The sequence below is a fragment of the Melanotaenia boesemani genome, chromosome 24, assembly GCF_017639745.1.
Source record: "Melanotaenia boesemani isolate fMelBoe1 chromosome 24, fMelBoe1.pri, whole genome shotgun sequence".
NCBI lineage: Eukaryota > Metazoa > Chordata > Actinopteri > Atheriniformes > Melanotaeniidae > Melanotaenia > Melanotaenia boesemani.
The window spans coordinates 10,175,153-10,189,012 of NC_055705.1; positions in this window are offsets into that span (position 1 = coordinate 10,175,153).

The window sequence follows — 13,860 nt, forward strand, 5'->3', positions numbered from 1 at the left end:
ATTAACCTTATGTTATAATGTGATAAGTTTCATTGTAAAAAGATGGAACATAAATTGTATTGTCTTAATCTTTTAAAGAGGAAACTGTGCATGCATCAGAGAAATGTCTAATTTATAAAATATTATTAATTTGGACTTCATAAGCTGAGACGTGGAGACATTCTGCTGTTACACCTTATGACACCATCATGTTGAACTTTATTCTCACTGCGGTGCATATATATAATTTTTATATTAGTTTTGAGAAGACAGCAAGGACATAACCACTAGTACATGCTGACCAAGAGCAACTCATACACACACACTGCGTTCAGACAAGTGATGTATCATGGCGCTCATAACTGTCCCACATTCCTACTGTGTGTACAACAATAAATCCAAGTAGAACAATTAATCCTCCACAAAAAGAGCTGAAATGTTTCTGCTTGACAAGAATAAATATGGGATCTCCATAAAATTTATTTTGGCTCCAATATTTGTAGGTTGCAGCAACATCTGCATGTTGTGTTTCATGTTCTAACATACCTTCATAAGATGAAGCCTAGCTTTTGAGATGGAAAAAGTTCCTACATGCAAAGCTTTTAGTCGTCAGATATGAATTGAAATAAATAAAATCAAAGAAATGAATGAAGGAAGGAACAAATGAATTAATAAACACATAAATAAATAAGTAAATAACAGGTATTACTGCCAAAAAGAGGGGAAGACGAAGTGCAATGGTAAACTCAAACAGCATGGTCTTTCCAAATTCTCAAGAAAGGAGCGAACTAAACATTGTAAAATGTCAGACTAAGATCAATACTGCATTATAACTACAAAGTCTGTGCATCCATCTAATCCAAAAGACAAAAGTACTTTGCATCAGAATGAATTATTAAAGAATGATCAAGCCTAATTTAAAGACACCAAACATTAAACATGATAAAGGACCCTTCATATGTCTGCCTTGAGAAATTTGGGTTCATGAAGAATTGGTTTATTCCACAAAATTAAAAATGAATGGAGGACCCATAAGGCAGTGAGATGTTCAAGGGAATTAGGGATGAATTGTAATTTTGGTTATATTAACAAAGAAATACAACTGGGAAAGGGTGGTAAAAGGTTTCAGGCGGATTGACTGAAGCTCAGTTTCAACAGCCATCTGCATGTCCACAGGGACCAGTAGTGAAAACAAACATCCATAGAGAGCAAAAGCCACATATTTAAGCAACTTTCAACTTTTCTTTCCATAATATGTCAACACCCTTCTTTGTTGTTGGAAACATGGCTTTTTAAATTCAGTTGGAAAAGATGACTGTAAGCAATGTGCTATGCAGTAGACTGAACAGCGTTCCACGTCACTGGTGAAATTAGAACATTTATCAGCTGAGAAAAAAAGAGAAATGTTCTTGAATTATGCAGAAAGGAATAAAGACAATTTGATATTCTACTATTCTTTAAAGCATCTGAAAGATCAGGTTGGTATTCAGGGAACCCAAATAAAATGGTTCTCCTCACATTTCAGGGTGTGCAGAATTATTAGGCAAGTTGTATTTTTGAGGATTAATTTTATTATTGAACAACAACTATGTTCGCAATGAACAAAAAACACTCATAAATATCAAAGCTGAATATTTTTGGAAGTTGGAGTGGGGCTTTTTTAGTTTTAGTATCTTAGGAGGATATCTGTGTGTGCAGGTGACTATTACTGTACATAATTATTAGGCAACTTAACAAAAACCAAATATATGTATGAACAAGGAGGCCATGTCATTATTTTTCTTCTTTTAGACCTTTTCTGGCCAGCCACGCAGTGGAGTACTTGGATGCGTGTGATGGAGCATTGTCCTGCATGAAAATCATGTTTTTCTTGAACGATGCTGACTTCTTCCTGTACCACTGCTTGAAGATGGTGTCTTCCAGAAACTGGCAGTAGGACTGGGAGTTGAGCTTGTCTCCATCCTCAACCCGAAAAGGTCCCACAAGCTCATCTTCGATGATACCAGCCCATACCAGTATCCCACCTCCACCTTGCTGGCGTCTGAGTCGGAGTGGAGCTCTCTGCCCTGTACTGATCCAGCCACGGGCCCATCCATCTGGCCCATCAAGACTCACTCTCATTTCATGAGTCCATAAAAAAAATCAGTCTTATGATATTTCTTGGCCCAGTCTTGACGTTTTATCTTGTGTGTCTTGTTCAGTGGTGGTCGTTTTTCAGCCTTCCTTACCTTGGCCATGTCCCTGAGTATTGCACACCTTGTGCTTCTTGGCACTCCAGTGATGTCGCAGCTCTGAAATATGGCAAAACTGGTGGCCAATGGCATCTTGGCAGCTTCATGCTTGATTTTCCTCAGTTCATGGGCAGTTATTTTGCACCTTGTTTTTTCAACACGCTTCTTGCGACCCGGTTGACTATTTTGAATTATAAAACGGGTGTTTCTCATCCTTAATTGTGATTGGCTGAGCAGCGTTCCATGCCGTGATAAATTGAGTGTAACTCACACATAGACCCGGTAAGACCTCATCACAAAATATTCCTGCGCCAGTGTCAACGGGCGTAGCGTTGCCTAGCAACCAATAGCTCTGAGTGCAACTTACCTGTTCCGTTGTAAATTGTTTTTACAATTGCTAAAAAAGAAAAGAAATGTCAGACTTTGTGGTAAATTTCGATTTGTGTGTTTCTTTAATTAAATTTATATTTTATAAGCAATATGAAGGGTAACCGTTTTATAAAAGCAATAAGCCCCGAGAAGCCGTGGGTTACAGGGATTTTACAACGGCGGAGGGGTGGCAAAACTGGTGGCCAATGGCATCTTGGCAGCTTCATGCTTGATTTTCCTCAGTTCATGGGCAGTTATTTTGCACCTTGTTTTTTCAACACGCTTCTTGCGACCCGGTTGACTATTTTGAATGAAACGCTTGATTGTTTGATGATCATGCCTCAAAAGCTTGGCAATTTTAAGAGTGCTGCATCCCTCTGAAAGACATCTCACTATTTTTGACTTTTCAGAGTCCGTCAACTCTCTCTTCTGACCCATTTTGCCAAAGGAATGGAAGTTGCCTAATAATTATGCACACCTGATATAGAGTGTTGATGTCATTAGACCACACCCCTTCTCATTACAGAGATGCACATCACCTGATATGCTTAATTGGTAGTAGGCTTTCAAGCCTGTACCGGTTGGAGTAGAACAACATGCATAAAGAGGATGATGTGATCAAAATACTCATTTGCCTAATAATTCTGCACACAGTGTAAACTGACAGGATTTTCCATCTTAAGATTGTGGGTTTGCCCTCTTTTACAGCCCCAATCATGAGATGAGTTCCACATGGATCAATTTTGGGGCCAATTTTATTCTTATCATATATTCGTCCCTTCCGTTACATCTTTCACAGTTAAAATATTCCATTTCTATGCAGATGATACACAGATCCACATCAGTCAAATTGATCCAAAACTGTCCTCATGAGGTAAAATGCTAGATGGATAGCATTAGTCTTCAGTTAGCATTAGTCTTCAGTTAAATGACAACCAGTCAGAGGTGGTTATTGTTGGCCACCCTAATTCCTCGAAAGCCTCTTAGGGCCATTTTCATTTAATTCCATGACCTATGCCAGGAATATGGGGTCATATTTGATTCTGAACTAAAATTTAAGAGATATGTTAAATGGCAAAACATTGTTTTTTCCACTTAAGATAGGTTACAAGACTAAAGTTACTCCTTTCCAGCAATGAACATTAATCATCTGTTCCCCAGATTGTGCCTCTGAAGGCAGAAATGCTCTATTTGTATTAACAGTTTTAGCTGAAAACACATCTGCTCTCTTCTGCTTTTACCAGATATTTATCACTTTTAGTATTTTATGTGAGCCATGTTGTGAACAATACTATGGTCAACTGTGATTGTTTTAAATATAATTAATAAATATACTATGATTTGATTGATTTGAGACTGGATTTTGGCTATGGTCATAAGAGTTTATTAGGTGGAGCCCTTGTCCATGACTCTGCTCCCAGACCCTGATGTAGAAGTAGTTATTATACTGTGAATGGGGAAAACGACTAATTAGATTTATCCACAATTATCTAGATTTATTAAGTGATAATTGGTGATATGCTTACAATGAAAGTAATTACCAGAACATTATGTAAAGAATACCCTACTATTCTGAGTAGAGTAATGTTCGAGATGAAAAAGCATATATATTCAAAAAATGCTGCCTTATATTTATTTTAATTTGAATTATGTCCACAAGATTTGCCATTTTCTTTCACAGTCTCTGAAAGCTGTGGATTTAAAAACTCACCTGCTGTGTTGGGAGTACTTAAAAACCAGCAACTGTGTGGGAAAGATGGCTCATCTGAAGTCTTTCCATCACATAAAGAGCTTTATTCACAGAGCACATATTGTGTAATGGAGTCACAGCAGGAAAAGCAAAGGTGTACGGCTCTGTTCCAGGCCTCTCTGTCTGCCTTTGGCAAGTCAAAGTTTGCGCTGTCAGGTTCTGTTCAACTTTACCTGCCCTACATACTGTGCTAGCTGACTTTGGACATTGTCTTAAAGAAAAGTTAACTCATGGAAAAGTAAGTAATGCCTCAGCCCTTCAGCATTTCTGATTTTGCCAATAAAAAAAAAAGTATTTCTAACTTAACTTTTTATAAAGTTCACTGTGAACAACTTCTGCCTTTAACCCAGCTATAGTTGCTCTCAGTTCCCTTGTTCACAGTGTTCTCATACTTTTACACAACTCTGACCCAGATGTTGGTTGTCCTGCTGCTGAATTAAATAGCGGGGAATCAGATAATGTGGACAAATCCCTTTGCCAAGTGAAGCCCTGGAAGATCTGCCAGCAAACTGGCTCCAAGGATGGAGTCATCTTCTTCATTCTGGTCCAGACTGCCAGATCAGCCATGGACTGTGGTTGGTTTCTTCTAATTTAATCCAAAACTAAAAATTCACAGAACTGTGGGACTCATCTGCCATTTCAGGGGAACCGGCGCCCTATTTACAGCAGTGGCCTTCGTCTTATTCTTTGTCGTCTTCAGTATTTAATCTTTTCTTCTTTTCACCGAGTCGTGTACTCAGCTGCAGCACCAGCTTCGTGATCAGCGCACAAAAAAGAAATTAACAGATGGATTTTCACCTTGTAGTAGTAATAAACATGTCACCGAGAGCAGTAGATTTAACAGAAACTTTATCCAGGTGATGAGGCTTTGGCTGGCTGTGGTTTGGATATGAAGGACAGTTTGGGCTTTATGTGCACTGAAGTAAAGATGGCTGCATTTACAAGGTGTCAGCTACATAAACAGGATAATGAATGATCTGAGAATTCATGTAGAAAGAGTTACTGGCTGCAGACACAATAAGTATGTGATTTTAACTGAAACTATACCGATCTGGATGACACTCATTTCAGTGTAGAACTGCCAGCAGATTCAATAAAGTTTGTTGGGACATTTTATTGTTCTTGTGATATATAAAAAAACTTCCACATACTTTTGCTTGCTTTCATATTTTTATTTCTACTTTTGCTTAGACAAATTGCTTTAAATTAATTATTTAATCCTGTATATTTAAAGCTTTGTCTTGTCTTTTCATAGTGTCCAGAATATATTAATTTATCAGAAATGAAAACACACACATGAATAGATAATATATTTGATTTCAGAATCAAAATGTCAGAAAAATAAATGTTTAATAAACATAAATTTTCAGTATGATGGTGTAGTTGCAGTCAACAGTTTGTAGATTCACAGGTCTTCATTCATTTGTTTGAAAAATGGTTGTAGGAACGTACATCTAAACACAAAGTAAACACTGATGGTTGAGACTAAAACCAGTGGAAATGCATCTAAATCTGAACTTCATTTGTTTTTAGAGTTGTAAAGATCTAAATTATTAATCATTGATGTTTTTGCATCGTAATGACTCATCATTTAGTTTCTTTTTAGCTTTAAGTAAACATAGTTTACTTGTGAAAAACTTGAAAGTGTTGATGGAAACAGTTTACCCCAAAATGTCATGCCATGTGCATTCTCTACTTCTTATTACAGCCCCAATCCCAATAAGATTGGAACACTATGTAAAATGTAAATAAAAAAGTGACTGGCAAAAATAAAACACAAATGCAGGAGCATCTAATTAGGTTCAGTAACATGACCGGTAATGAAAGGAGCAATTTAGAGAGACAAGGCCTCTTGGCTGTAAAGATGGAGAGGGGTTCACCAATTTGTGACAAACTGCATCTAAAAATTGTAATTACAAAAATCTAAAAATCTCTAAATGGAAAATTACCTAACATACTTTTCCACAAGATCACAAAGGATCAGACTGGAAACATGCATGAAGCCATTATTAGAATAGGCGTCCCATCTCATCATGCCGTCCTGCCTCTAGCTGACTGGAGCTCCTCTTATTTTTACTCTCTGCCACAGCAGCGTTTTCTAAAACTGGCTGATGTGACGTGATGCTGCCTGAATTAGAGACTGCATCATGGGTTTCCTTCCAGGGGTCAACACTTGTGTTCTGACAATGATGGGAATGATCTGACTGCAAAAAATATTTGCTAAAATACTTCAAGGTGACAGAGAGCAATTACATTTGATTACAGCAAGTATGGAGAAAAGGAGCAAGATGCTTTCTTGTGAATTTTCATAAAAATGAGAAATCAGCTAAATAATTGGAGGACTTCTTGTAATTCCATCAGAAAAAGCTGAATCTTTGGAGATGAGTTATAATAGACCATGTTCAGAGAGCCTCTTCAAGTTCGAACCACTTATGGGAAAAGGGTGTTTACCACTCGTGAAGTCAATGGCCCAATGTAAACAGTCCAGAAGTGGCTGTCCCGGGCAGCTCAGTGTACAGCGAGGATAGCTTGGTCCTAAGCCCAGACTTCCCATCCATGAGAAACTCAGTGAACACATGTTTACACGGCTAGAAGGGTATGAATTACTTCCTCCTGTTTGGATACAGTCATATGGTTCCTTGGAGGCTTATTCAAAGTCCCGTGTGTGAGAGTGTGTGCAATCATAATAGCCCTGGCCTTCCAGAGCTGTGTGACAGCACTCAACAGCTGTACAAGGCTCTGCCAAGGACCTCCTCTGCCTCTGCCTCTTTCCAAGTCCAGTGCTCTTTTTATCTGTGCCTTGCTGTTCTTTCACTCACTCTTTCGTTACTTTTATCATCACCTCTGCCACCTTCTTTCTCTTGATCTTTATATTAACTGTAAACATTCAGTGAAGTTCATTAAATGAGACAAAATTAATAAAATGTTCTGCATCAACCTAAATCTGTGATCATAACCTGGTGGCCTGATCTGTGTCTTTGATTGTTTTGCATTGTCGAACAGCTGTACTGCCCACTGATAAGAGTCACTGTTAAGTCTTATTTGAATGAGGCATATTTATAGTTCAGGTCCTCTGTGATGATTCACAGTTTATGTTCTGGTTTCTTGTGTGTTTTTTTTATGTTTTTGGGTTGTTCTTGGTTTTGGGGCTTTAGTGTCATGTTCTGTTTTTTTATTTTATTTATTTTTTGTCTGAGTTCACCTGGTCTGACTTGTTCATTCACCTTACCTGTGTCTCGTTAACCCTTTAGTGTATTTAAGCCAGGGGTGTCCAAAGTCGGCCCTTGAGGACTGCTGTCCTGCAGGTTTTCAATGTTTCCTGCTTCAACACACCTGATTTAAATTAAATAGATCCAACAGCCTGTTAAGTTTTGCACAATGACTCAGTAATTTGAGTCAAGTGGTTTTGGAGCAGGGACACATTGAAAACTTGCAGGATTGTGGCCCTCGAGGACTGGAGCTGGACACCCCTGATTTAAGCCATTGGTTTCAGGTCCTCCTTTGCCAGTTCATTGCTTTTTACTTCCTGCTTCCTGCTCGCCTGCATTTGGGTCCTACCGCCCTTGGCTCCTGACATCCTTTAAATGTTAATTAGAACATTTAGAAGACCTGAACTATAAATATGCCTGTAAGAGTACCTTTAATTATCTTGAAATTTGAACTGGCCACAGGCTATATCATATATTACATAATTATCTAAAATGTACAAATGCGAAGAATTTTTGGTATCCCTCTCCACAGCACAAAATTAAGAAATTAGCTAATTTGTTGTCATAGTATCTCTGACACCTCATTGTTTACACCAGGTCTTAGGTTGTTTTTTTTTTAATTTAACATTATCCAGTGCAGGTTATGGCAAAGTCAACAATTTATGCAAACACTGGTAAATATATGTCTCATTCTTCTTTAGAATATATTCAGCAGAGATAGGGACTCAAGTCTGGGACTCTGACTCGAACTGCACTTAAGTAACATTTACTGTGACTTGAAACTCAACTAAAACTCTCAAACAAAGGACTTGAGGCACGACTGAGACTCGTAATTTGAAACTCGTGAACAGTCTTCTTTTCTCAATGATCTTCTCCCTGTCCAATCTGCTGCTGCTGTCATTTCTACAGATGTAACAGTGACATAACGTCACTTAGACGTGCCAGCAGTGCACGCACGATCAATCAAAGCATTGACAGCATTGGTACATGCAGCTGTTAATGCAGCACCATTGTAGCTTTGAGTATTAAAAACCTAATAAAATGGGAGCAAAGTGACAGTAGCAAACTGAAATGTTGTTGGTATGAAAATTCAAGACACTGCATCCACCACACCCACCTTCATCCATCTTAAAACACACCTGGAGGTCAGTCACTGTAATATGAAGCTAATGTTAGCATCTATGTTAGCAACGAGTTTAGAGCATAAACATTAGCTTGTTACTACCTTTGTAAAAGAATAATGTTAACTCCATTAGATTGGCTCCACTAGATGTCTTCAGAAGATAAAGAAGACATTTACTGAACAGTTTCCATTAACCGTAACTTGGCCATGATCGCATTGAACTTAGATCAGACCCATTGTATACAACACGGTTTTACTGGGCTGTTGCTGATTTAGGAATGTAAGAAATATTTGTCGGTATTGGATCAAAATGATTTAAAATACTGAGTTTTTTTTCTTATTCTTATTACTACTGTAGGCTACTAATCTCACTAATCTTATTTCAGGCCCTTTAAAAAAAATATGAATATGTTTTTTGCTGCACACAGAGATCACCGACTGTGGACGGGTTGAGCCACTGTCCTGCAGATTTTACATGTTACCTCCTGCAATACACCTGAGTCAAATTATTAATGAATCATTATGAGGTTTGTGCAGAACTTGACAGCTGTCATATGATTAAGTGTGTTGCAGCTGGACAATGTCTAAAACCTGCAGGGCAGTTGGTGATCTTGCACCAAAGTGCAGCATATTTGCCCTCCTCTCTACATTCAGGAAAACATACCATGAATTGCAGTTTTAGTATTTTAAATTTCTCTTTGGCTCCAGATAGATTTGATCAGTTTAATCTAAAGATCAGTGCTTTAACTGAAAGCTGGTAGATAAAGGGTGAGTACAGATTTTAAATTCATTGGATATTATAATGCAGTCTAAGCAGACCAGACAGCAGGTGATGCTTGGCAGATTACTCAGTACAACAAAAAGCAACTTGGGACTTACCTTGAACTTGAGCAATAAGACTTGAGACTTGACTTTGACTTGAGGTCAAAAACACAAGACTTGACTTGGACTTGCAAAAAAAGACTTGTGAACATCTCTGATTATCAGTGAATGTCCATCTAATTTACTTAACATTATTTTTGTATAAAAGTAGTAAGTAGCTAACCTTTATACCCTTGTGGCGCTAAGCTAACATAGATGCTAGCACATTAAGCTATTATATTACAGAGTGACTAACCCCTCCAGGTGTGTTTTTCAGTGGTGGAAGAAGGTGGATGAGGTGGATCCAACGTCCTGTATCTTCATGCCACAGATGTTGCAGTTTGCTGCCCTTTATAAGGAACTTAGTTCCTGGCATGAAGTTTTTACACTCAAAGGTTAGGCGGCAACCGTCATGCTCACCAGAGCTGTCTTGGTTATTGTTTAGCATCTGTGTTCATGAAGAAAACTTGAATTATTAAAAATTGTTTATGAGTCTCAAATTCTGGCTTCATGTCAAATCTAAAGTCACTGTATATGTGACTTAAGTGCAGGGTTTGAATTACAGGGGAGTTTGGCTCCCCTGAAAGGCAGAGAAGCTCCCCTAAAGAGATTTGGCTGATACATTCGGGGGAGCCCTAAAAATCTTCTAAATGACGCGGATAATCTGTTCTGTTTCCTTCCTGCTTTTCCGTGGACAGCAGCATTGTTTGTCTGTTGTGTGCTGTGAATGTCCACACAACCACCCGATGTGCTTGTTTTTGTGGTTAAAGAACTCTCCGTTGCTGTTTCTGATTAAACAAGCTGCATACAGTCATTTTTTTAAATAGTAACCAAATTTTTGACCACACTATGTACACTAATAGTAGACTGTAAATAAGGTGATAAGCGGTGGTGTTATGCAGTCTGAGCCCATCTGACCCAACATTTTCTGTTATGTCACTTTTCTACTTCCTTGTCACTTGTGATTGTTTGGGTTTATGTTGTAAAAATGCATCATTAGGTTTATAAATGAATAAATAAATGGCTGGGGTTAGCCATATGGACACCTAAACAAAATAACACAATATCAAACTTCTCATCTCCCTATGCGACTGAGCCGTAGAGTTGAGGCCTAACGCATGTATCTGCTTATTACTGAAAGTATGGCACTAAATCTTGACATTGTGATGGCTTTAGATGTAGGCTTCATATTTTGTCTAAACACATTTTTATATTGATCCATTCATGTCTAATTTCCACAAAAGTGGTGGAGTACCATCCTTTAACTTTTAACAGTTAATTGAAATATCATGATCATATCAACATAATTAAGCCATATGACTTGTTCCCTTCATTCAATACAATGAAGAAGACTGTATATGGTCCATCCAGACTGGCTTTCCACAGAAAAGTTCAATTACCTTGTTAAACTTATTAAAATTACACGCTGTACTTCTCCCTATTTTCCCACACAAATAATGATAATTTCATTGGAAATGGCATATCTTTGACTTGTCTTACAAGTCCACTCTTGAGTGTATGCACACATAGCTTCACAGTTTGGGTAACACACTAACCATGCATGATGTGGGGTTTGCAAAAACATGCCTGAATGGTTTTCGGATAACATTTAAAGGTGAGCATAACTGTGAGAACATTTGAAGTCGTCACACTGCATGGTGAAGGTCAGACATCACAGTGAAGCAATTATAAGAAAATTACATTTTCCCTGGCCAGGACTGACTTTTTCCTCAGCAGATTGATTTATTTGAATTAATAAGGTAAAACTGAATTATCTTGTTACAAGGCAAAGTTGTGCTGTAATTCACAAGGGGGGGAAAAAAAGGGGAAAAACATCATTTAGAGTAGATTTCCCATCTTCTTCATCATCTTGTGACTTCTGAGATTTTTCTTCAGACCCCTTTGTAAAATAAAATGAATTAATAAAGATGTTTGTAGCAGTTTATCTCCTAATAAAAGGCTAAATATTGTTTGGATTCCTTTCTGAAATATGAGATTAAGCTCCTTTTGTTTGCTCATTGCCTTTTAAAATTTGGACTGTTACAGAAACTAAACAAAATATGACAATATCCTTACCTCACAGGCTAAACTGACAACTATTATTTGTAGATTTCAATGTTTCAGAGAATAAAGAAAGCAGTTTAGACCAGCAGTTTGGGTGTAAAAGTGAACTGCAGCCCTCAGCTTCTCACTTGGCTGCACCTCCTGAGGGGTTTATTGTGCTGGAAGGATTAGCTTTTACCTTGTTTTGGTACTGATGTCCTCACTTTACATTTTTTTTCCCTATCAGAGTAGAGGAGGTAAGGGAAGGAAGGGAGGGCGAGAGGGAGAATGACATCAGCACTGCTTTTTGGCGCCACTTATCTCCACAGGATCTCCCAGCTGCCCTGGCATTTCCTCAAACAGACCACTATTAAACTTAAACGGTTGAAGGGACCATTAAGGAATTCTTTACACAACTTTGTCCTGAGCCTGAAGAATTACAGGGTTATGATAATAACTATTATAAATTATGTGTGACCAACAAAAACCTTTCAAGGATGTTTTGGTCTTACACAGGAAATATTTTACTTTGCATGTCAGTTACTTTATCAGCACTGATTCATTTACTGCCTCATGAGACTTTATTCAAAAGATTTGACATGCATGTTTTATTTATATATAGGTATATGGAACTGCCTTTCTTGGACGATGTTAATTCAACTGCTTCATTTAGTGCAAAGACAAGAAATCCAGGGTATGACACAAAACTAATTTACTTAACAGCTGAATTTTCTGGCTTTATTTAAAAAAAAAAAAGCCAATAAAAAAATTCTGTCTGGTTAAAATTAATGGTAATTTTTGGAGGAAAGTGGTAGAAAAACAAATGCTATCACTTTTTTGATAGGTTGAAGTCTTTGAAGACCTCACTAATGAAAAATATCCATCAGTCGACTCCAGCTTTCTCATGTATCAGTGGACAGATCTGCTATGCAGGATGGAGCCTTATCATGAACCATTTTTTTCCAATTTCCTCCGGAAGTTTTCAGTCGGACTGAGATCCGGATTGTTTACTGGTCATGTCATTGAGTTTACATATCCTGAAGAAAAGTTTTAACTCTCACCGTGACAAGACGCATCCTGAAAACTTCTGTTTCACCGAACCTCTTTTTGATTGAGAAAAAGAGTTAGTCCACCTGAACGTTTACTGTAGAGGTAATGATTTAATTCAATTTAGTTCACTTCAGCTTTGCTTTTATAGTTTCAAATCACGAGAAAGTCATTATGAGGAACTTTTAAAGATAAAGTCTAAATACACTAATTCATGATATACATTCGTCTAATTGGATAACTTTGTTCATATGAGCCGAATCATACAAGATAATTACCTAGCAAAGGAAAACAATACATTGCATTAAAACATCTCTTCTGAATTCTATTCTTTCTATTTTTTTAACTCTGTCCTGTCCAGCATCAAGACAACCAGAAAAATGGTTAGTGTGCCAAACTGTGGCGGACAGAGTTACTCTGCCACGGTAGGCAACTCATATATATGCCTGCCCTTGATACTTTAAATCCTTATTACTATTTGTGTTTTTTATTTTTATCTGCCGTAAACTGATACATTAATGCTGAACCTGACAGGTAGATCAAAGAGAAAAAAAGTGAAACAGAGAAGTAGAAAGGAAAGAAGTAAAGAGACAAAAGAACAGAAATTAAATATGTAAAGGGAAAAAGATTAGCTTATGATACAATAACAAATTAATATCAGCACTAGGAAAAAAGTAAATACAAGAAGAGTAAGACCACACAGTACTTGAAATTCAGCTGTTACTTCTACACATGAAGGAAATTGAAAGCATGGTACAGTCTGTATAAGAGAACATGATCGACAATCATCAAGAGCACCAGCAGAGAGAAATACAGATACACAAACAGCAGTAGTGACCAGCAGAAAGCAGCAGGAGCACTTCAGTGTGCATGCACGTGTGAGCATGTAGGTCCAAAGGTGGATTTATACTAGCGCGGCGTCTGCTTCTGTGTCACCGCCGTAGACGCTTCGTAGCTCTGCAGAGGGTCGACGCGCACCTCTTCCAGACCTGACAAGCACCCCTGCTATGCAGACGGTTACAAGGAAGTACTCCCTAATGACTGGACACTTTGGGAATACGAGTTTCCAGCTTTCTGGATCTTCTCACTGAATTTGTGTATTAACCGCCATTTTTAAAAATAATACCCAATGGATCAAGTTGATGAGAGGTTGATCGAATTATTTATTCGTTTTAATTGTTTTAATTTGTTTTAATCCACAAGCTAATAAAGACACTGAACCGTACTGGACGCCATTGTTGTTTTAAA